Source organism: Dama dama, chromosome 20, assembly GCF_033118175.1.
Source record: "Dama dama isolate Ldn47 chromosome 20, ASM3311817v1, whole genome shotgun sequence".
NCBI classification, from domain to species: Eukaryota; Metazoa; Chordata; class Mammalia; order Artiodactyla; family Cervidae; genus Dama; species Dama dama.
The window spans coordinates 24,731,370-24,754,157 of NC_083700.1; positions in this window are offsets into that span (position 1 = coordinate 24,731,370).

Here is a 22,788-nt window from a genome sequence, read left to right on the forward strand (position 1 = left end):
GTATACGCAGAGCTAATTCAAGTTGTTGTATAGCAGAAACCAACATAATATTGTAAAGCAATTATCCTGCAATTAAAAATAAATTTTAAAAAAGAAGAAAAGCAACACTTAAAGTATAGCATTCAAAGAATAAATAGAAATATGCTGAAGTGCTTTAAGAGCAAGAAGGAGACCTCTCAGCACCAACTAGGGGCAGCAGGAAAGATTCTAGAAAGGTTGCCTTTGAGCTGACACTTGAATGCTCATTGAAGGCAGGCACTCAAAGAGGTCCAAGGATTCAGAGATGAGTACAACTTATTCTGCCTTCAAACTGCTCATGGTCAGTCACCTAATCTTGAAAGCATATAGGATATATAAAATAGGAAGCTTCATGTAGAGGGAAAAAATAACATTTACAAAATACAATACAAAAAATACAAAATACAATACAATACAAAAAATAACGTTTACAAAAACCCAGAGAGGTGAAGAATTATAAGATGTTCACAATGGCTTCTCTATGGGTATTGGCTATGGAGGTGCCAGAGGAGCAGATAAGACTACAGAGGAGCCAGCGGTGAAAAGTCTTGTCGAGAGGAGAGGTTTCAACTTGACTCAAAAGGTAGTACAGAGGTGCTGAGCCCATTTTTAGAAGTGATATGGTTATATTGGGCTTCCCAGGTGGTGCTAGTGGTAAAGAACTCACTTGCCAATGCAGGAGACATAAGAAATGTGGGTTTGATTCCTGGGTCAGGAAGATCCCCTGGAGAAGGGAACAACAACCCACTTCAGTAATTATTGCCTAAAGAATCCCATGGACAGAGGAGTCTGAAGGGCTACAGTCCATGGGGTTGCAAAAGAGTCAGACACAACTGAAACAACTTAACACACATATGCACACGTATGCACACACACTGTTACAATTAGCTCGCTGAGCTGAGCCTTGATGTGCTCAGTCGTTCAATCATGTCTGACTCTTTGCGTCTGACTCTATGGTCCCATGGACCATAGCCCGCCAGGCTCCTCTGTCCATGGGATTCTCCAGGCAAGAATACTGGAATGGGTTGCCACTTCCTTCTCCAGAGCCTTGATACTGTTAGTTCAGTTCAGTCACTCAGTCGTGTCCAACTCTTTGTGACCCCATGGACTGCAGCACACCAGGCCACCCTGTCCATCACCAACTCCCAGAGTTTACCCAAAATCATGTCCATTGAGTTGGTGATGCCATCCAACCATCTCATCCTCTGTTGTCACCTTCTCCTCCCACCTTCAATCTTTCCCAGCATCAGGGTCTTTTCAAATGAGTCAGCTCTTCTCATCAGGTGGCCAAAATACTGGACTTTCAGCTTCAACATCAGTCCTTCCAATAAACACTCAGGACTGATCTCCTTTAGAATGGACTGGTTGGATCTCCTTGCAGTCCAAGGGACTCGCAAGAGTCTTCTTCAACACCACAATTCAAAAGCATCAATTCTTCAGCACTCACATTTCTTTATAGTCCAACTCTCACATGCATACATGACTACTGGAAAAACCATAGCTTTGACTAGACGGACCTTTGTTGGCAAAGTAATGTCTCTGCTTTTTAATATGCTATCTAGGTTGGTCATAATTTTTCTTCCAAGGAGATTTCTTTTAATTTCTTTTAATTTCATGGCTGCAGTCACCATCTGCAGTGATTTTGGAGCCTCAAAAAATAAAGTCTGCAACTGTTTCCACTGTTTCCCCATCTATTTGCCATGAAGTGAGGGGACAAGATGCCATGATCTTAGGTTTCTGAATGTTGAGCTTTAAGCCAACTTTTTCACTCTCCTCTTTCACTTTCATCAAGAGGCTCTTTAGTTCTTCTTCACTTTCTGTCATTAGGGTGGTGTTATCTCCCTATCTGAGGTTATTGATATTTTCCCAGTAATCTTGATTCCAGCTTGTGCTTCTTCCAGCCCAGCGTTTCTCATGATGGACTCTGCATGTAAGTTAAATAAGCAGGGTGACAATATACAGCCTTCACATACTCTTTTCCTTATTTGGAACCAGTCTGTTGTTCCATGTCCAGTTCTAACTGTTGCTTCCTGATCTGCATACAGATTTCTCAAGAGGCAGGTCAGGTGGTCTAATATTCCCATTTCTTTCAGAATTTTCCAGAGTTTATTGTGATCCACACAGTCAAAGTCTTTGGCATAGTAAATAAAGCAGAAGTAAATGTTTTTCTGGAACTCTCTTGGTTTTTCAATGATCCAGCGGATGTTGGCAATTTGATCTCTGGTTCCTCTGCCTTTTCTAAAACCAGCTTGAACATCTGGAAGTTCACAGTTCATGTATTGCTTAAGCCTGGCTTGGAGAATTTTGAGCACTACTTTACTAGTGTGTGAGATGAGCGTAATTGTGAGGTAGTTTGAGCATTCTTTGTCATCATCTTTCTTAGGGATTGGAATGAAAACTGACCTTTTCCAGTCCTGTGGCCACTGCTGAGGTTTCCAAATTTGCTGGCATATTGAGTGCAGCACGTTCACAGCATCATCTTTTAGGATTTGAAATAGCTCAACTGGTATTCCATCACCTTCACTAGCTTTGTTCATAGTGATGCTTCCTAAGGCCCACTTGACTTCACATTCCAGTATGTCTGGCTCTAGGTGAGTGATCACACCATCATGATTATCTGGGTCGTAAAGATCTTTTTTCTACAGTTCTTCTGTGTATCCTTGCTAGATAATATTCCTACCCACCCCATTCACCTCCACCCCTCACCCCATCTCCAACTTCCATTGTAAGTTGGAGGTTTTTCTTTTATAACAGAGGGCTGTGCGTGCTAAGTCTCTTCAGGGGTCTGGAGAAGGGCAATTATTCTCCCTCTCTGTGTTAAACAGAAACTTTGATTCTCTTGGAAGTATTAGGAAAATAGTTCTGCCTTTCTCTCCAGACCCCTCATACCCTCCCCACCCCTGACACTTGCCCCTTGGGAAGAAAGCCTGATCAGATTCGTGAATTTGGGGGAAAGGTCCTGGAGTGAGTCAGGCCAGCCACTTCCTGGCTGTCTTTTTTAGAGTAGAAAACCCACAAATAACGTGCACTCTGCTGCTTCCTGGTACGTGGTGAGCCCCCCAAGGCAGGCCCTACCCCATGTGCCTGATGGTGCAGAGCTGCAGCTGCCCAGCAGCTCTTCCTGAGGAGGGTAAGGTCCATGGGCAAGGCGGGGGTTGGAGAATTAGGAATCCCATTTGATCTCCAAACTCACATTGTGAATAATAAAACAGACATTTTAAGTGGTAGAGGATGAATTGTCTTCTGCAAAACACGCACATCTGGATTTGAATTCCAGCTTCTCAAATAACTGATAATGCGACCTTGGGCAAATTTATTGCCTCTGTAAGACTTAGTTTTCTTCTCTATAAGACTAACAGTGGGATAGTGTTTACTTTATAAGGTTGTTATGAAGATGACTGCCAACTGTAGTGCGTGGCTTTCATTCATTCATTCAGTCAGTTAAAATATGTTTATTGGGAGTTTGTGAGCCTGGCACTGCCGAAGGTGCTGGGAATGAAGCTTTGAATGGGACAAACACAACCTCTGCCCTCATGGTGCTTATGTTCTAGTTGGAGAATGAAAATGAGTAAGTTAATAAATGAAAGATTTAAAAAAATAATCTTAGGGTATAAGTTTAATGAAGAATAAAAACAGAGTGATGTGATAGAGGATTGTGATAAGGGGACGTCTATTCTAGTGTCTATGATCAGGGAAGGCTTTCGAAGAAGATGATATTTGAGGTAAGACTAAAATAAGAAGTCAATTATGGAACTTCCCTAGTAGTCCAGTGGCTAAGTATCCACACTCCCAGTGCAGGGGGACCTGAGTTCCATCCCTGGTCAGGGAACCAGAACCCCCATACTGCAACTAAAAACCCTACATGCAGCTACTAAGACTGGGTGCAGCCACATAAATAAATATTTATAATAATAAAATAAAATACACTTTACAAAAGATGTCAATTATGCAAAGCAATAAGGAAGGGAAGTTCTAGGCAGCAGGGAAAGCAGAACAAGTCAAGGAACTGGCCCACCAATATTTCAGTAACACTTACTGTGTGCCAGGCATTGTGATAACCATGCTAAACAAGTCACGTGAGGCCACTGCCTTCAGGGAACTCACAGACCAGTGAGTGAGCGCATGTGCTGTGTGTTTTGTCTGTACTGGACAGTGAGGAAAGCCTCTGTGGAGATGGTGCTGAACTTGAGATCTGAAAGTGGAGAAAGAGCCCTGGAGAACTCTGGAGGAAAGCAAACAGTAAGAACAAAGTCGCTTGGGTAGAAAGGAGTGTGGCTTTTTCTCGGAACTGACAGAAGTTCCAAAAACCTGTCATGTAGAGAGAACAAAGGGGAATGTGGCCCGAGAAGAGATGGGGAGGTCATCAGGGAACAGACCATTCAAGCCATGGGAATAGACTGGACTTTCAGCATTCTTGGGATTCCCTTGTGGCTCAGCTGGTGAAGAACCCGCCTACGGTGAGGAAAACCTGGTTTCAATTCCTGGGTTGGGAAGAGCCCCTGGAGAAGGGAAAAGTTACCCACTCCAGTATTCTGGCCTGGAGAATTCCATGGGGTCACAAAGAGGCGGACATGACTGAGCAACTTGCACTTTCACTTTGACTATTCACATTCATGGATGCAAAGAACAGCAAACTATGCCAAAGGAAACGGGATCACTCAAGTGTCTGAAAAGATCGTGGACAGAAATGAGCTCAAGTGGCAATCTGTATCTCTCTCCTATCTCTGTTTTCCGCTGAGTTTCCTTCATTCCTAGAAAGGCAAGATGTGGCATGTGCTTGCCTGCTAAGTTGCTTAAGTCATGTCTGACTCTTTGCAACCTTATGGACTATAGCCCACCACGTTCCTCTGTCCATGGGATTCTCCAGGCAGGAATACTGGAGTGTGTTACCATGCCTTCCTCCAGGGGATCTTCCCGACCCAGGGATTGAACCTGTGTCTCTTTCAACTCCTGCATAGGCAGGCGAGTTCTTTACCACTAGTGCCACCTAGGAAACCCAAGATGTGGCATCAGTTCAGTTCAGCCGCTCAGTCGTGTCCAACTCTTTGTGACCCCATGGACTGCAGCACACCAGGCCTCCTTGTCCATCACCAGCTCCCAGAGTTTACTCAAACTTGTACCCATTGAGTCGGTGATGCCATCCAACCACTTCATCCTCTGTTGTCCCCTTCTCCTCCCGCCTTCAATCTTTCCCAGCATCAGGGTCCTTTCCAATGAGTCAGCTCTTCACATCAGGTGGCCAAAGTATTGGACTTTCAGCTTCAACATCAGTCTGCCCAATGAATACCCAGGACTGTTCTCCTTTAGGATGGACTGGTTGGATCTCCTTGCAGTCCAAGGGACTCGCAAGAGTCTTCTCCAACACCACAGTTCAAAAGCATCAATTCTTTGGTGCTCAGCCTTCTTTATAGTCCAGCTCTCTCATCCATACATGACTACTGGAAAAACCATAGCCTTGGCTAGATGGATCTTTGTTGGCAAAGTAATGTCTCTGCTTTTTAATATGCTGTCTAGGTTGGTCATAACTTTTCTTCCAAAGAGTAAGCGTCTTTTTATTTCATGGCTGCAGTCACCATTTGCAGTGATTTTGGAGCCCCCAAAAATGAAGTCTGCCACTATTTCCACTGTTTCTCAATCTATTTGCCATCAAGTGATGGGACGCGATGCCATGATCTTAGTTTTCTGAATGTTGAGCTTTAAGCCAACTTTTTCACTCTCCTCTTTCACTTTCATCAAGAGGCACTTTAGTTCTTCTTCACTTTCTGCCAGAGGGTGGTGTCATCTGCATATCTGAGGTTATTGATATTTCTCTCAGCAATCTTGATTCCAGATTGCGCTTCACCAAGCCTAGCGTTTCTCATGATGTACTCTGCATATAAGTTAAATAAGCAGGGTGACAATATACAGCCTTGACGTATTCCTTTCCCTATTGAGAACCAGTCTGTTGTTACATGCCCAGTTCTAACTGTTGTTTCCTGACCTGCATATAGATTTCTCAAGAAGCAGGTCAGGTGGTCTATATTCCTGGCTTGAGAACCCCATGAACAGTATAAAAAAGCAAAAAGATAGGACACTGAAAGATGAATTCCCCAGGTGCATAGGTGCCCAATATGCTACTGGAGATCAGTGGAGAAATAACTCCAGAAAGAATGAAGAGATGGAGCCAGAGCAAAAGCAACACCCAGTTGTGGATATGACTGGTGATGGAAGCAAGGTCTGATGCTGTAAAGAGCAATATTGCACAGGAACCTGGAATGTTAGGTCAATGAATCAAGGCAAATTGGAAGGGGTCAAACAGGAGATGGCAAGAGTGAGCATTGACACTTTAGGAATCAGTGAACTAAAATGGACTGGAATGGGTGAATTTAACTCAGATGACTATTATATCTACTACTGTGGGCAAGAATCCCTTAAAAGAAATGGAGTAGCCATCATAGTCAACAAGAGTCCAAAATGCAGTACTGGGATGCAATCTCAAAAACTAAAGAATGATCTCTGTTTGTTTCCAAGGCAAACCATTCAATATCAGGGTAATCCAAGTCTATGCCCCAACCAGTAATGCTGAAGATGCTGAAGTTAAATGGTTCTATGAAGACCTACAAGAACTTCTAGAATTCACACCCAAAAAAGATGTCCTTTTCATTTTAGGGGACTGGAATGCAAAAGTAGGAAGTCAAGAAACACTTGGAGTAACAGGCAAATTTGGCCTTGAAGTACAGAATGAAGCAGGGTAAAGGCTAATAGAGTTCTACCAAGAGAATGCACTGGTCATAGCAAACACCCTCTCCCAACAACACAAGAGAAGACTCTACACATGGACATCACCAGATGGTCAATACCGAAATCAGATTGATTATATTCTTTGCAGCCAAAGATGGAGAAGCTCTATACAGTCAGCAAAGACAAGACTGGAACCTGACTGTGCCTCAGATCATGAAATCCTTATTACCAAATTCAGACTTAAATTGAAGAAGGTAGGGAAAACCACTAGACCATTCAGGTATGACCTTAATCAAATCCTTAATGATTATACAGTGGAAGTGAGAAATAGATTTAAGGGACTGGATCTCATAGACAGAGTGCCTGATGAACTATGGACGGAGGTTTGTGACATTGTACAGGAGACAGGGATTAAGACCATCCCCATGGAAAAGAAATGCAAAAAAGCAAAATGGCTGTCTGAGGAGGCCTTACAAATAGCTGTGAAAAGAAGAGAAGCAAGGAGCAAAGGAGAAAAGGAAAGATATACCCATTTGAATGCAGAGTTCCAAAGAATAGCAAGGAGAGATAAGAAAGCCTTCCTCAGTGGTCAGTGCAAAGAAATAAAGGAAAACAATAGAATGGGAAAGACTAGAGATCTCTTCAAGAAAAGCAGAGATACCAAGGGAACATTCCATGCAGAGATGTGGACAATAAAGGACAGAAATGGTATGTACCTAACAGAAGCAGAAGATATTAAGAAGAGGTAGCAAGAATACACAGAAGAACTGTAGGAAAAAAGATGCTCATGACCCAGATAATCATGATGGTGTGATCACTCACCTAGAGCCACACATCCTGGAATGTGAAGTCAAGTGGGCCTTAGAAAGCATCACTAGGAACAAAGCTAGTGGAGGTAATGGAATTCCAGTTGTGCTATTTCAAAGCCTAAAAGATGATGCTGTGAACGTGCTGCACTCAATATGCCAGCAAATTTGGAAAACTCAGCTGCAGCCATAGGACTGGAAAAGGTCAGTTTTCATTTCAATCCCTAAGAAAGGCAATGCCAAAGAATGCTCAGATTACCTCACAATTGCACTCATCTCACAGGCTTGTAAAGTAATGCTCAAAATTCTCCAAGCCAGACTTCAACAATATGTGAACCATGAACTTCCAGATGTTCAAGCTGGTTTTAGAAAAGGCAGAGGAACCAGAGATCAAATTGCCAACATCCGCTGAATCATCAAAAAAGCAAGAGAATTCCAGGAAAACATCTATTTCTGCTTTATTGACTATGCCAAAGATGTGACATAAATGTCATAAAATAATGAAGAACAGAAGATTCAGCTATATATTGTAGCACTTTAGCATCCTAGAAGATTGCACTAGTCTTCCAATGATTGCTGCAAAATGTTCAGACCTGATCCTCATTGGGCAAATTTGGGACATGTATCTTTCCTTGAACCATTCTCTGTGGCCTGCAGAAAGAACATGCTGACTGGCCAGCCAGAGAAAGCACCCACTTCAGATTGGAGGAAAAGATTTGTTCCATCTGAAGTGTACACTAATAGTGTAAGAAAAGTGGGTCCCCAAAGGAAAATTCAGGGTGCTAAACCCAAAGAAGGGATGTGAAGACTGGGGGACAGGCTAGCAACATGGCACAAGGGAACGCTCTGAGTGACAGGAGCAAGGGAACAGTGTGTTCCCTTGTGGCAGTCACTAGACAGGCAATCCTGCTCACCAACACGGGAACTTTCCCATTTGTTCTCTGGTCTCTTATGAGTTAGGCTAGTGAGAGTCTCTGAAACTGATCAATACTAGGGACTCTGAGAAAATCAAAGTTTTAAACCTTTTGACCCAAGAATGGACCCTGAGCTACTACTTTGGGAGTCTAGTCGTCAGAAAGCTTCCTTGTGCCATCTCAACTTCCTTACCTTCAGCTGCAGTGTCTCGAAACTTATTTAGGTCACTGAACCCTGCAAGAATGAAAGCTTCAAACTCTCTCACCTTCTAAATTGTGTAGATGGTTTTGAGGACTCGTGAGCCTCTTGAAGCTTTTCATAGGCCTTATGGGGCCCCATGAGCCTTTTGTTAATGTTAAAAAAAAATTCAACCAAGTAAAATTGAAGATCTAAGTGGCTTCAAGGATTCAAGAATGAGCAGTATCCCGTCTAATAACTAAAAAGGCTTTCCTGAGGGTTGCAGAAGGAAAAGAAAAAAGAGAGCAGGGCAAGGAAGTCATTAGCAAAAGAAAAGAAAGATTTTAGGCCAGGACATCTTTTGGGGACCAGTAGTAATCTGTATCACATGAATCTGTGATTCATGATACATGAATCTGTATCACTCTTCTTGGGGTGGGAGAGGGAGATGGAAAGGGCCCACAGAACACATTACCTCATTGGTGCTGACCAGAAACTGGTCCCAAACTGGCTGATTAAGATTACATTTCTAAACAGGATGTTTAGAGAGAACAGCATTGAAACATGTATATTATCAAGGCTGAAACAGATCACCAGCCCAGGTTGGATGCATGAGACAAGTGCTTGGGGCTGGTGCACTGGGAAGACCCAGAGGGATCGGGTGGAGAGGGAGGTGGGAGAGGGGATCGGGATGGGGAATACATGTAAATCCATGGCTGATTCATGTCAATGTATGGCAAAAACCACTACAATATTGTAAAATAATTAGCCTCCAACTAATAAAAATAAATGGAAAAAAAAAGATTACATTTCTGGGGAAGGTTGAAACTGCTATTAAGTCACATATCAAGTCTAGGTTTGGAATCATGGGCTTTAGCATGAGCAATGTCATTTTGGGCCTGTGGTTTTCTCTTTAATTTTAGAAACCCATATTTTACATGGATTAGATACGATAACAAAATGCAAAATGGCCATAATAATGATACAAATATTTACTGATCATTTTTAAGTGCTAGATATGTATAATTCAATAAATCCTCACAGCAACTCTACAGAGTAGGCATTCACTATTTGCATTTTACAAATAAATGATAAATCTGGGACACATTGCTATTTTTAACCCCATCTTTACCATTTAGAGAAGTAAAGATGACTTGCTAAAAGTCACAAGACAATAGATAATAAGGTTGAAATTATAACTTCTCCTTAAATCACTAGTTAAATTTCTAATCATGCTGTCCTTAAATCTTTCAAAGTGAAATTAAAGGTCCTTCCATTTCTAGAATACTATGTTCAGTTTAGAAACAATAGCACAAAAGGCTTGAATGTTACAGCTATTGACAACAGCCAGAAATCAGGGATACTGTGCTGCCTGAAAAGTTGTCCAAGATATTTGTATTTACTAGGAAATGAGTGGTAGCAGAATAATGGTCCTCCAAGATGGTCCCCCACCAGGGCTTCCCTACAATGACCTGGGTTTGATTCCTGGGTTGGGAAGATCCCCTGGAGAAGGGAATGGCAACCTACTCCAGCATTCTTGCCTGGAGAATTCCATGGACAGAAGAGCCTGGTGGGTTACAGTCCGTGAGGTCACAAAGAATTGGACGTGACAGAGAGACTCACACACACACACAAGATGTCCACATCCTAATGACCAGAACCTGTGACTATGTCACCCTATATGGCAAACGGGACTTTTCAGATGTGATCAGGTTAAGGCGCTTGAGGTGGGGAGATGACCCTGGGTTATCTGAGGGGTGGATGTAAGACAGGAGATAGAAGGGCCCCAGGCTAGACATTTACAACTGGCCTCCTGAGATGCTAAATATCCTGGCCTTGTGTCCTGGGAACACCTTAAGAAAACAATCATGGCAGAAACAAAAAGGGACTAAACCTTGTTTGCATAAAGGATCAGGATCATGTATTTCTCACCTTGAGGAAAGGGAGACATTTCACATGTGCAGAAAGGCTCCATGGAGGTAAAAAAGGAGCAGTGGTTGTTGCTGTTTGGGGGCTTCCCAGGTGGCACTAATGGTAAAAAAAAAAAAAAACCCAGTTGCCAATGCAGGAGATGCAAGAGACAGGAGTTTGACCCCAGGGTCGGGAAGATGTCCTGGAGGAGGGCATGGCAACCCACTCTAGTATTCTTGCCTGGAGAATCCCATGAACTGAGGAGCTTGGTGGGCTATAGTCCATGGAGTTGCAAAGAGTCGGACATGACTGAAGCGACTTGGCATGTTGTTGTTGCTTAGTTGCTAGGCACCACTCAGTAATATGTAAAGCTAATGTGATGCCATATGTGATGCCATAGGCCTCTGGGCAGGTATCCATCTTGGAAAAGAGTCGTGCATACATTTGGGGAGGGTTCTAGGGTAGGTTAGATGTGGAAAAAGAAACCAGTTAATTGGGTAAAAGTAAACAAAGGCCTCTTGGAGGGCACAAACAAAACCTTGTGCACACCAGGACTGCCGCGTCCAGCACAGCGGGTGAGAAAGACCTGAAACAGGGGCGAGCGCATAATGAAAAGACAAACACATATAATTTGGCAAGTGGGGAGTCAGGGGTCCTTCCTGCTCTCCTTGGCAGGAAAACAAAATGGCTCCTTGCAGCCCGCACTTTTATTGGCAGAAGTCACATGAGATCATTAGGGAACAGCAATACTGGGGAGTTTGATTAGCTGTTTATCAGGAATATCTTGCTTTGTTTCCATGGAGATGGACTCAAGGATAGGCAGTGAAGCGGAGCGGAGAGCACGTCCTGACACAAGAATGTCCCGTTCGGCATGCTTACTAGGACAGTCACGAGGGCACAGTTTGCCGCACCCCCAAGTCATGGGGCAGGTTCTGGTCTCTGCTCCTCCAGGCTGCAACACAGGACCCAGGAGAAACCAGCAGCCAACCCACAAGAGACTGACCCAGTCATGCCGGTGAGTGTCTAGGAGTCTCCCGCGGAGGCCTGTCGCAGGGTCAGGGGCATTGAGTATGGCAGTGCATGCCCAGGACCTTTTGAAGAAGGTCGCCATTATGTTCATTACCTCCACCATAGTTTGGTGTCAGGTCAAACAACAGGAAGGGAACACAACCCAGCCCACCAACAGAAAGGCCAATTAGAGATTTACTGCGAGTGGCTCCGCCCATCAGAACAAGACCCAGTTTTCCCCTCAGTCAGTCTCTCCCATAAGAAAGCTTCCATAAGTCTCTTTTCCTTATGCATCAGAGGGCAGACAGAATGAAAACTACAATCACAGAAAACTAATCAAACTGACCACAGCTTTGCCTTACTCAATGAAACTATGAGCCATGCCGCCCAAGACGGATGGGTCATGGTGGAGAGTTCTGACAAGACGTGGTCCAACGGAGAAGGAAATGGCAAACCACTTCAGTATGCTTGCCTTGAGAACGCCGTGAACAGTATGAAAAGGCAAAAAGATAGGACACTGAAAGATGAATTCCCCAGGTGGGTAGGTGCCCAATATGCTACTGGAGATCAATGGAGAAATAACTCCAGAAAGAATGAAGAGATGGAGCCAGAGCAAAAACAACACCCAGTTGTGGATGTGACTGGTGATGGAAGTAAAGTCTGATGCTGTAAAGAACAATATTGCACAGGAACCTGGAATGTTAAGTCCATGAATCAGGATAAATGGGAAGTGGTCAAACAGGAGATGGCAAGAGTGAACATCGACATTTTAGGAATCAGCGAACTAAAATGGAGTGGAATGGGTGAATTTAACTCAGATGACTATTATATCTACTACTGTGGGCAAGAATCCCTTAAAAGAAATGGAGTAGCCATCATAGTCAACAAGAGTCCGAAATGCAGTACTGGGATGCAATCTCAAAAACTAAAGAATGATCTCTGTTTGTTTCCAAGGCAAACCATTCAATATCAGAGTAATCCAAGTCTATGCCCCAACCAGTAATGCTGAAGATGCTGAAGTGGGACAATTCTATGAAGACCTTGTAGAACTAACACCCAAAAAAGATGTCCTTTTCATTTTAGGGGACTGGAATGCAAAAGTAGGAAGTCAAGAGATACCTGGAGTAACAGGCAAATTTGACCTTGGAGTACAAAATGAAACAGGGCAAAGGCTAACAGAGTTTTGCCAAGAGAATGCACTGGTCATAGCAAACACCCTCTTCCAACAGCACAAGAGAAGACTCTACACATGGACATCACCAGATGGTCAACACCGAAATCAGATTGATTATATTCTTTGCAGCCAAAGATGGAGAAGCTCTATACAGTCAGCAAAGACAAGACTAGGAGCTGACTGTGGCTCAGATCATGAACTCCTTATTGCCAAATTCAGACTTAAATTGAAGAAAGTAGGGGAAACCACTAGTCCATTCAGGTATGAAGTAAATCAAATCCCTTATGATTATACTGTGGAAGTGACAAATAGATTCAAGGGATTACATCTGATAGACAGAGTGTCTGAAGAACTATGGACAGGGGTTTGTGACATTGTACAAGAGGCAGTGATCAAGACTGTCCCCAAGAAAAAGAAATGCAAAAAGGCAAAATGGTTGTCTGAGGAGGACTTACAAATAGCTGAGAAGAGAAGTGAAAGACAAGAAAAGGAAAGATATACCCATTTGAATGCAGAGTTCCAAAGAATAGCAAGGAGAGATAAGAAGGCCTTCCTCAGTGATCAATGCAAAAAAAAATAGAAGAAAACAATAGAATGGGAAAGACTAGAGATCTCTTCAAGAAAATCGGAGATATCAAGAGGACATTTCATGCAGAGATGTGGACAATAAAGGACAGAAATGGTATGGACCTAACAGAAGCAGAAGATATTAAGAAAAAAGTGGCAACAATACACAGAAGAACTATACAAAACAGATCTACATGACCCAGATAACCACAATGGTGTGACCACTCACCTAGAGCCAGACATACTGGAATGCAAAGTCAAGTGGGCCTTAGAAAGCATCACTATGAACAAAGCTAGTGGAGGTGATAGAATTCCAGTTGTGCTACTTCAAAGCCTAAAAGATGATGCTGTGAACGTGCTGCACTCAATATGCCAGCAAATTTGGAAACCTCAGCAGTGGCCATAGGACTGGAAAAGGTCAGTTTTCATTCCAATCCCTAAGAAAGGCAATGACAAAGAATGCTCAAACTACTACACAATTGTACTCATCTCACACACTAGTAAAGTAATGCTCAAAATTCTCCAAGCCAGACTTCAACAATACGTGAACCATGAACTTCCAGATGTTCAAGCTGGTTTTAGAAAAGGCAGAGGAACCAGAGATCAAATTGCCGACATCTGCTGGATCACTGAAAAAGCAAGAGAGTTCCAGAAAAACATTTACTCCTGCTTTATTGACTATGCCAAAGCCTTTGACTGTGTGGATCACAACAACCTGTGGGAAATTTTTAAAGAAATGGAAATATCAGACCACCTTACCTGCCTCCTGAGAAATCTGTATGCAGATCAGGAAGCAACAGTTAGAACTGGACATGGAACAACAGACTTGTTCCAAATAGGGAAAGGAGTAAGTCAAGGCTGTATGTTGTCACCTTGTTTATTTAACCTATATGCAGAGTACATCATGAGAAACGCTGGGCTGGAAGAAACACAAGCTGGAATCAAGATTGCCAGGAGAAATATCAATAACCTCAGATAGGCAGATGACACCACCCTTATGGCCGAAAGCAAAGAAGAATTAAAGAGCCTCTTGATGAAAGTGAAAGAGGAGAGTGAACAAGTTGGCTTAAAGCTCAACATTCAGGAAACTAAGATCATGGCATCCAGTCCCATCACTTCATGTCAAATAATTGAGGAAGCAATGGAAACAGTGACAGACTTTATTTTGGGAGGCTCCAAAATCACTGCAGATGGTGACTGCAGCCATGAAATTAAAAGACACTTACTCCTTGGAAGAAAAGTTATGGCCAACCTAGACAACATAAAAAGCAGAGACATTACTTTGCCAACAAAGGTCCATCTAGTCAAGACTATGGTTTTTCTAGTGGTCATGTATGGATGTGAGAGTTGGACTATCAAGAAAGCTGAGCGCTGAAGAATTGATGCTTTTGAACTGTGGTGTTGGAGAAGACTCTTGCGAGTCCCTTGGAATGCAAGGAGATCCAACCAGTTCATCCTAAAGGAAATCAGTCCAGAATATTCATTGGAAGGATTGATGCTGAAGCTGAAGATCTAATACTTTGACCACCTGATGTGAAAAACTGACTCATTTGAAAAGACTCGGATGCTGGGAAAGATTGAAGGCGGGAGGAGAAGGGGATGACAGAGGATGAGATGGTTGGATGGCATCACTGACTCAATGGACATGAGTTTGAGTAAGCTATGGGAGTTGGTGATGGACAGAGAGGCCTGGCATGCTCCAGTCCATGGGGTCACAAAGAGTCGGACACGACTGAGCAACTGAACTGAACTGAACGGAGAGATTAAGTAGTACTGAAACAAAAATAAATTTTAGAAGCTACGAAGGGTAGTGGAAAAAACTGAAAGTGTTATTCACTCAGTTGTATCCAACTCTTTTTGACCCCATGGACTTGTAGCACACCCCAGTCCTCGGTCCATGGAATTTTTCAGGCAAGAATACTGGAGTGGGTTGCCATTCTCTTCTGCAGGGGATCTTCTCAACTCAGGAACTGAACCCAGATCTCTTGCATTGCAAGCAGTTTCTTTACTGTCTGAGCCACCAAGAAGGGTAGATGGAAGATTAATGAACTCCTCCCATGGCCCCACTTCTAATTAAGAACAGAATTCTCAAAAAACCAACAAACATAGACATGGGGTAGTCCTCCTTAAGCCTAAAATGAAGCAGGGTGATTAGGAGGAGAAACTTTCCTGTTTTTCCCTCCCTCCAGCATCTATTTCCTGGAGTGGTTAGCTGATTAAGGGTGCCTGAAGCCAGAGATAAAAGAGACAGGAAATGAAGGGCAAAAGACTGATTATCCCCCAACCAGTTCAAAAATATGGATGTTGAACCACTGGAGTGTGGCTCTATAGGCAAGATCTGAAAAAGGTATTTAAGGGAGGTGATCTTGAGTCACAGGTGAATGGATGCAGCTCCAGGGCACTCAGGTGACAGAGGGGGGAGACAGCAGGGGTGCATTGCCCCCAGTCCTCATTCATTCTTTCCACACACTGTTTACGTGAGTCACTACAACAAATCAGGCAGTTGTAGGGTCCTCACTTTCATGGAAGTTACTTCTAGTAGAAGTGACAAGCATTAATTTAATGATCACACAAATCTTGTGGGGACATAAGCATTTAGTCCATAGCACCCTGCAAAACTTAAGCATTTCTCCCACTACCAAACCGGGGCTTCATTGTCAGTCTTCCTCAACATATACCTCAAGTGCAATAGTCCTTACTTCTACAGCTAGGGCACGGGAGATTTCAGAATCAAATACATATGGGTAAGACAAGAATTGATGCTTTCGAACTGTGGTGCTGGAGAGGACTCTTAAGAGTCTCCTGGACTCCAAGGAGATCCAACCAGTCAATCCTAAAGGAAATCAATCCTGAACACTCACAGGAAGAACTGATGGTAAAACTGAAGCTTCAATACTTTGGCCACCTGATGTGAAGAGCCAACTCATTAGAAAAGACCCTGATGCTAGGAAGGATTGAAGGCAGGAGAAGGGGCCAACAGAGGATGACATGGTTGGATGGCATCACTGACTCAATGAACATGAGTTTGAGCAAACTCCAGGAGATGGTAAGTGACAGGGAAGCCTGGTGTGCTCTGCAGTCCATGGGGTCACAAAGGGTTAGACACGACTGAGCAACTGAATGACAACAAAAGACGAGTTACAAATTCAGTCTCCACTTATGTAGTTGACATTGACTGTCAACAAGGCATTAATCTTTCTTTTTCTAATTTTATTCTTCTTCCAGATAGCAAGCTCCCTATTTCTTGCTTCAATAGTAGGAAAAAATTAGCCCTTAGACTAAGTATTGTTTTGGTCTTGCCTGACAAAGCTTAAGAGAAATACCTGAAAGGAGCAAACTGTTCCCAGTTAACTTAACCACGTCCCAGAACAACTTGAGAATATATATAGACATACAATAATAGCCAGCATTCAAGAAGGTAAAATTTGCCATGAACAGGATTCAATAAAAGTGACCAGGCAAAGAAACAAGAACATGTGACTCATACCAAGGAGAAAAACCAGTCAATGGCAGCAACCCAGAACTTGGTGCAGATGATAGAATGAATAGACAAGAATAGAAAAGTCAGTGTGATAAATTTGTTCCATATATTCAAAAAGCTAAAGGAAGGATTGAACATGTGAAATATAGACATGGATAGTATAAAAAAGAGTCAAATTCAAGTTCTAGAGATGGAAACTACAGTGTTACAGATGGAAAGTCACAGGATGGAATTAATTGCAGATTAGACATTATAGAAGGAAAAATGGTAAATTTGAAGACGTATCAATATAAACTTTCTGGAATTAAATACTACATAGAATAATAGGGCTAGGAAAAAATTAGCAATGAGAAGTTGTAAAACTTCAAGTGGCCTAATATAAATGTTATGTCGGGGTGGGGGTGGAGAGAAAAAACATTTGAAGTAACAATGGGCAAAAACTTTTCTCAGTTTGATGAAAATTATAAATCAATACATTCAGAAGCTCACTGAATCCCAAGCACAAGATGTAGAAAGAAAATTACACTGACTATCACAAAAAGTTGGGGGAAAAAATCTTAAAAGCAGGCAGGGGGAAAAAGAACACATAATGTTAAGTACAGAGAAACAAAGATAAGAATTATGGCAGATCTTTCATTAATGCAAGACAGAAGAAATTAAAACAATCTCTTTAAAGTACTAAAAAGGAAAAAATAATCTATCCACCTAGCATTCTAAGACCAGCAAAAATATCTTTCAAAATGAAGACAAAGGGGGCTTCCCTGGTGGCTCAGTGGTAGAGAATCCGCCTGCCAGTGTAGGAGACACGGGTTCAATTCCTGGTCTGGAAAGATCCCACATGTTGCAAAATAGCTAAGCCTGTGTGCCACAACTATTGACCCTGTGATCTTAGATCGTCGCGCTCGGTGAGGAGTCTAGGGGCTTACATAAGATGAGGGCTTGTAGTCAGGAGTCAGTGATGAGGAACAAAGGTGTTAGGATCTTGTCAAAAACAGTCATAAGCTGGCGTTAGTAACCCAGTAATTGAGTCTGGCAGTTCAGTGGCTCTGCAGCCTTCTATCTGATCTGTAGAAAAACAGAACTACCAAGGGGAAGGAAGTGTTTAGCATAGAGTCAAAAGATGTGTGTGCGTGTGTTCGTTGCTTAGCTGTGTCCCACTTTTTGCAAGACCATGGACTGTAACCCACTCCAGTATTCTTGTCTGGAGAATCCCATAGACAAGGGAGCATGGCGGGCTACAGTCCACAGGATTGCAGAGTTGGACACAACTGAAGCAACTTAGCATGCAAAGAGTCAAAGGAGACTAGGTGTGAAATGTGGCTCCTGCATAGTTAGGGGACAGAAAAGCAAACTTAGTTATAGACATGTAGTATTAGGAGCCATTAAAGTAAAAAAAAAAACAACCTAGGAATGTTCAGATCTGCTCACTGTTCTCTTTATCTGCTTTGTTTTCAGGAAAGGGAAAGAAAAAAACTCATTCTTCTTTTTTCCTTTTCACTGCAACAAAAGATTATTTTTTCATCCAGAGGTTTTAAATTTAGTGATTGACACAGGACTCAGGCTCTTAAGAGAGGGACAGGGAAAGACAATTTAACTGTGAATTCTAGAATCAAGCCCATGATTTTATCTTATTTAGCAATTTGCTCAACAATCTGTATAACCAGTTATTAGGCAATGTACAGTATACGCAGATAAGCAGCATGTGCCTGTGTTCCCCAGAAGGCAAACTCTTGGGAATTAGACAGGCAGATAAAGTAAAAATTGTCAGTCCAATAATCAGAAGCTGTCCCAGTGACCTCATATTGAGTTAAAGACTTGAGCTAATAGACATTCAGTTTGGTCGTATAGTGGCTGTAGGAACTTTGATTAATCACTTCCCTATGTAGCTCATATGAAAAATAGAGTTGTGAATGTGTCCTGGAAAAAATGATTGTGTAAATGTTTTGAAAATACACATTCTAAACAACGGTTACTTGTTATTACTATTTAGAGATAAGAAATTAGTCACTACTGTTTTGAATATGTTTGATTTTTTAAAAGGCAAATGTGTTCAAAGATAACCATTTTCTGTCCTTCTACTATTCTATAACCATTTCCTTAAACCTGTTTTCCTTGCTTTGCCCATTCTGTACAAGGTTATGAAAAGTACCTCAAATACAATTCAAACAAACAAAAGAGTTGATGCAAATAATACAAATATTGATTTATTCATTTATGTATGTATTTATTCACATTCATGCTTCAATTAAAGTATGCCAGGAACCATGCAAATTAAAAAGATGCTATATCCTTAAAGAGCTCACAATGTGTGGGTCACACAGTCAGGTAAATCAGGGACACTATTACCGAGCAGTGTGGAAAGTGCTAATGCAGGTGTTCTCGTATCGTCTAAGAAATCAGCTAGGTTGTCTGAGCTGCGGGGCTAGGCTGAAGCAGCTCCTGATACCAGGGACACTGAGCTAAACATGGAAAAATTCCTAGAGCAATCTATCTAGTAAATAAGCCACACCTTGTGTAGAGGGAAACTGCAAGTAGATCAGTAGTATCAGAGTGTAGGATGTGAGGCAGTAGTGATGGGTAATGACGCCGTAGTTATCCTATTTATATAGAAGCAGTTTGTGAGCTACAGTGACCACCAACTGCTCACTATTACCATTAGAATATATAGGGCTTCCTGTGGCTCAGTGGGAAGGAATCCACCCGCCAATGCAGGAGACACAAGTTTAGTCCCTGATCCAGGAGGATCCCGCATGCAGCAGAGTAACTAAGCCTGTGCATCGCAGCTATTGACCCTGTGCTCTAGAGCCTGGGATCTGCAACTACCAAAGCCTGCAAGACCTCGTGCCCATGTTCTGCAACAGGAGAACGAGAGGCCTCAGCAAGGAGAACCCTGCAACTGGAGAAGAGCCCCTGCTCACCACAACTGGAGAAAAGCCCACGCAGCAACGAAGATCTAGCACAGTCAAAAATAATACCAGAATTTTTAAAAAGAATATATATTTTGTGTCTAGATGCTTTGGATGGAGAGATGGTGATAACATAGGCAATATCTCCAACCTGTTTGGATGAGGCTCTCATCCAAATTTACTTATTACAAGTAAATCTGGCAAAACCATGTATCGAGGCAGGAGATTCACTGAAAGATCAGAAACGGTTCTGCGAACTGCTCTGGCATGAAATGCTGCAGAGAGTGATGATTTTGGTGCAGAAACACAGCAGGGAGCAAAAGGACAGCCTGTAAATTGGAATCTTATCCCAACCCCTGAGGGTCAACAGATGTCCACGAATAATTATCCAGAGAGTGGAAAAACTGGCTTGTTGAGATTTGGGGATATTAATAACACCCTATTTATCCAGTGATCCTTTCCCTCAGGGGAACTGGGGAGGGCTTGGCACGTATCCTCGTTACCCACAACGTTGTTCCTGCTGTGACTGGCAAGATTGGGACGCATCATTAAACACACCATGGTTGGTACAGCAGAAGTAGTGAAAGGTACAGATAGTCTTCCTTGGGCCACCCCAGGAAGTTAGGTCCATTCAATAGTGAAGAAATATTTACAGAGAGTGTATTTGCCTGGCACATAGTATGTGCTCAATAAACATTAGCCTCCTATTCTATCACACAGTAAGTACTACACACTTATTTATTGTGGGAGGGATCTAGAAACAGACTTACCATGCTCCTGGGCCAGAACTTCAGTTCCCACATGTTCTTCTAAGTCCCCCCAGCAGACACGGATAGCTAGCTATCAACTCTGTTCTTGTCCAAGGCACGCTACCTTATGGGCACACACACAAACCATATTTCCAGCCTTCTTAGAGTTGACTCTTATCACATGATTGACTTCTAGCAATGTAAGCAAAATTGATGAAAATCAATTCCAGTTCTGGCCCTTAAAATCTCCTTCAAAGTTTCTGCTTCCCATAACAAGAGAGTAAGATGCTACAGGACCAATCTCCCTAAAGAAACAACTATCAAATCTGAACATAATGCAAAAAAGCAACTGTCTAATGGTGTTAGAAAGTACCAGATAATGAGTAGCACATTCTTTGCTGGGTCTATAATATATAAAGAACTCTTATAACTCAATAATAAGAAGACAACTTGATTTTTTTAATGAGCAAAAGATTTGAACTGACACTTCACAAAATAAAATATGCAAACAGCCAATAAACACATGAAAATATGCCCAACATCACTAATTGTTAGCATTGTGTAAGTGAAAACCAAAATTATATTATATATTCACTAGAATGGCTGAAATTAAAGACATTGACAGTTCCAAGTATTGAGGAGGATCTGGATCAACTAGAACTCTCAAACATTTCTGGTGAGAATGCAAGATGGTACAGCCATTTTAGTAAACAGTATCAATTAAGCATATATTTACTATATGACCCAGGAATCAAACTCCTAGGTATTTACACAAGAGGAATGAAAATATATGTACAAGTCCCTACATATGAGTGAGTTCTATTCTGCGAGCATATTCCTAAGTCAGATTTGTAAGTCCAAAAAAGTTAACCTAGGTACCCAACTAACACAATCAGTTCTAGAGTGCTGTACTGCAGTAGGTTCATAATACTTTTCACACAAATAATACATACATAAAAAACAAACACAAAAAATAAAGAAACCATTTTAAATCTTACAGTACAGTACCTTGAAAATTACAGAAGTCCAGTACAACTGCTGGCCTACAGGGGCTGGGCAAACATGTTCACATCTTTAAAAGTTTGCTGCTTGAAGGTTCATATGCAGGGGACTTACTGTAGACACACAAGATATATATCTATAAGTCACACAAGATATATGTATCTACAAGTCACAGAAGACCTACTCATAGTAACTAAAATCTGGAACTCATCCAAGTGTCTATCAACTGGTGAATGGATTAGCAAATTGTAACATATCCATACAATGAAATCTTACTCAGCAATAGAAAGAAATGAACTACTAATATAATTATCAACATGAATTATACCAAGAAAAAGAAGTATGACACAAAAGAAGACATACCATACTTCATCAAGTGTGTGGGTACATTCTCAATCACTTAGTTACATCTGACTCTTTGCAATACTAGCCCGCCAGGCTGCTTCCATGGGATTTCCCAGGCAAAAATAGTAGAGTGGGTTGTCATTTCCTTCTCCAAGGGATCTTGCCGACCCAGGGATTGAACCTGCATCTCCTGCATTGTCAGATGGATTCTTTACCACTAAGCTGCCTGGGAAGCCCATTTCACTAAGTACAAGGAATTTAAAAACAGGCAAAATTTATCTATATTGACAGAAAGTTGCCTGGGGCTAAGGGTCAGGAGAAGGGATCAGATGTAAAGAGGCATCAGGAACTTACTGAGAACTTATTATGTTGAAAATGTCTGTATGGTGATTGTCACAGTGGACAATCAACTGTACACAATTACCAAAAGTGCATCCAACTATGCCATTAAAGTGGGTGAATTTTATTTTATGAAACTCTAACTTGAGCCGCTCTCTCCTACTCCTCTGCCTGCTGATGGTGGTACCCAGAGAAGTCTTGGAAGTTCTGTGTTGACAATGGTAGAGCCCCCATCACCCTGACCCCCAAGTGAATACCCAGAAAGGAGTCTCATCAACATTGCCGACTAGGAACCTCACACTGGATGGTTATATGAGTGAGAAGTTATTACAATGTTAGGTCCCTGAAGTTTCGGGATTTATAGAAACTACAATTCTCTTAAGTAGGAACCTATCAAGTAAAACTTCATAATAAAGAGAAGAGAATCAAGTCACAGATGCTCAGCTCAGGAACAGAGTCAGCAAAAAAGAAAAGGCGATGATGAGAGAACGGTCCGTCATTTAGTTGGCCATCCTTCAAATTCCAGACTCACGGGTGCTCAAGGAAGAATGGACTGCAAGGAAAAGCTTGTAAAAACCACAAGGCAGTTCCACTAAAATCTTCATGTTTGTGCTGCTTTTTAGCCTGTGTCCCTGTTTCTGTCGCAGCAGACTTGTCGATAGCATAGAAG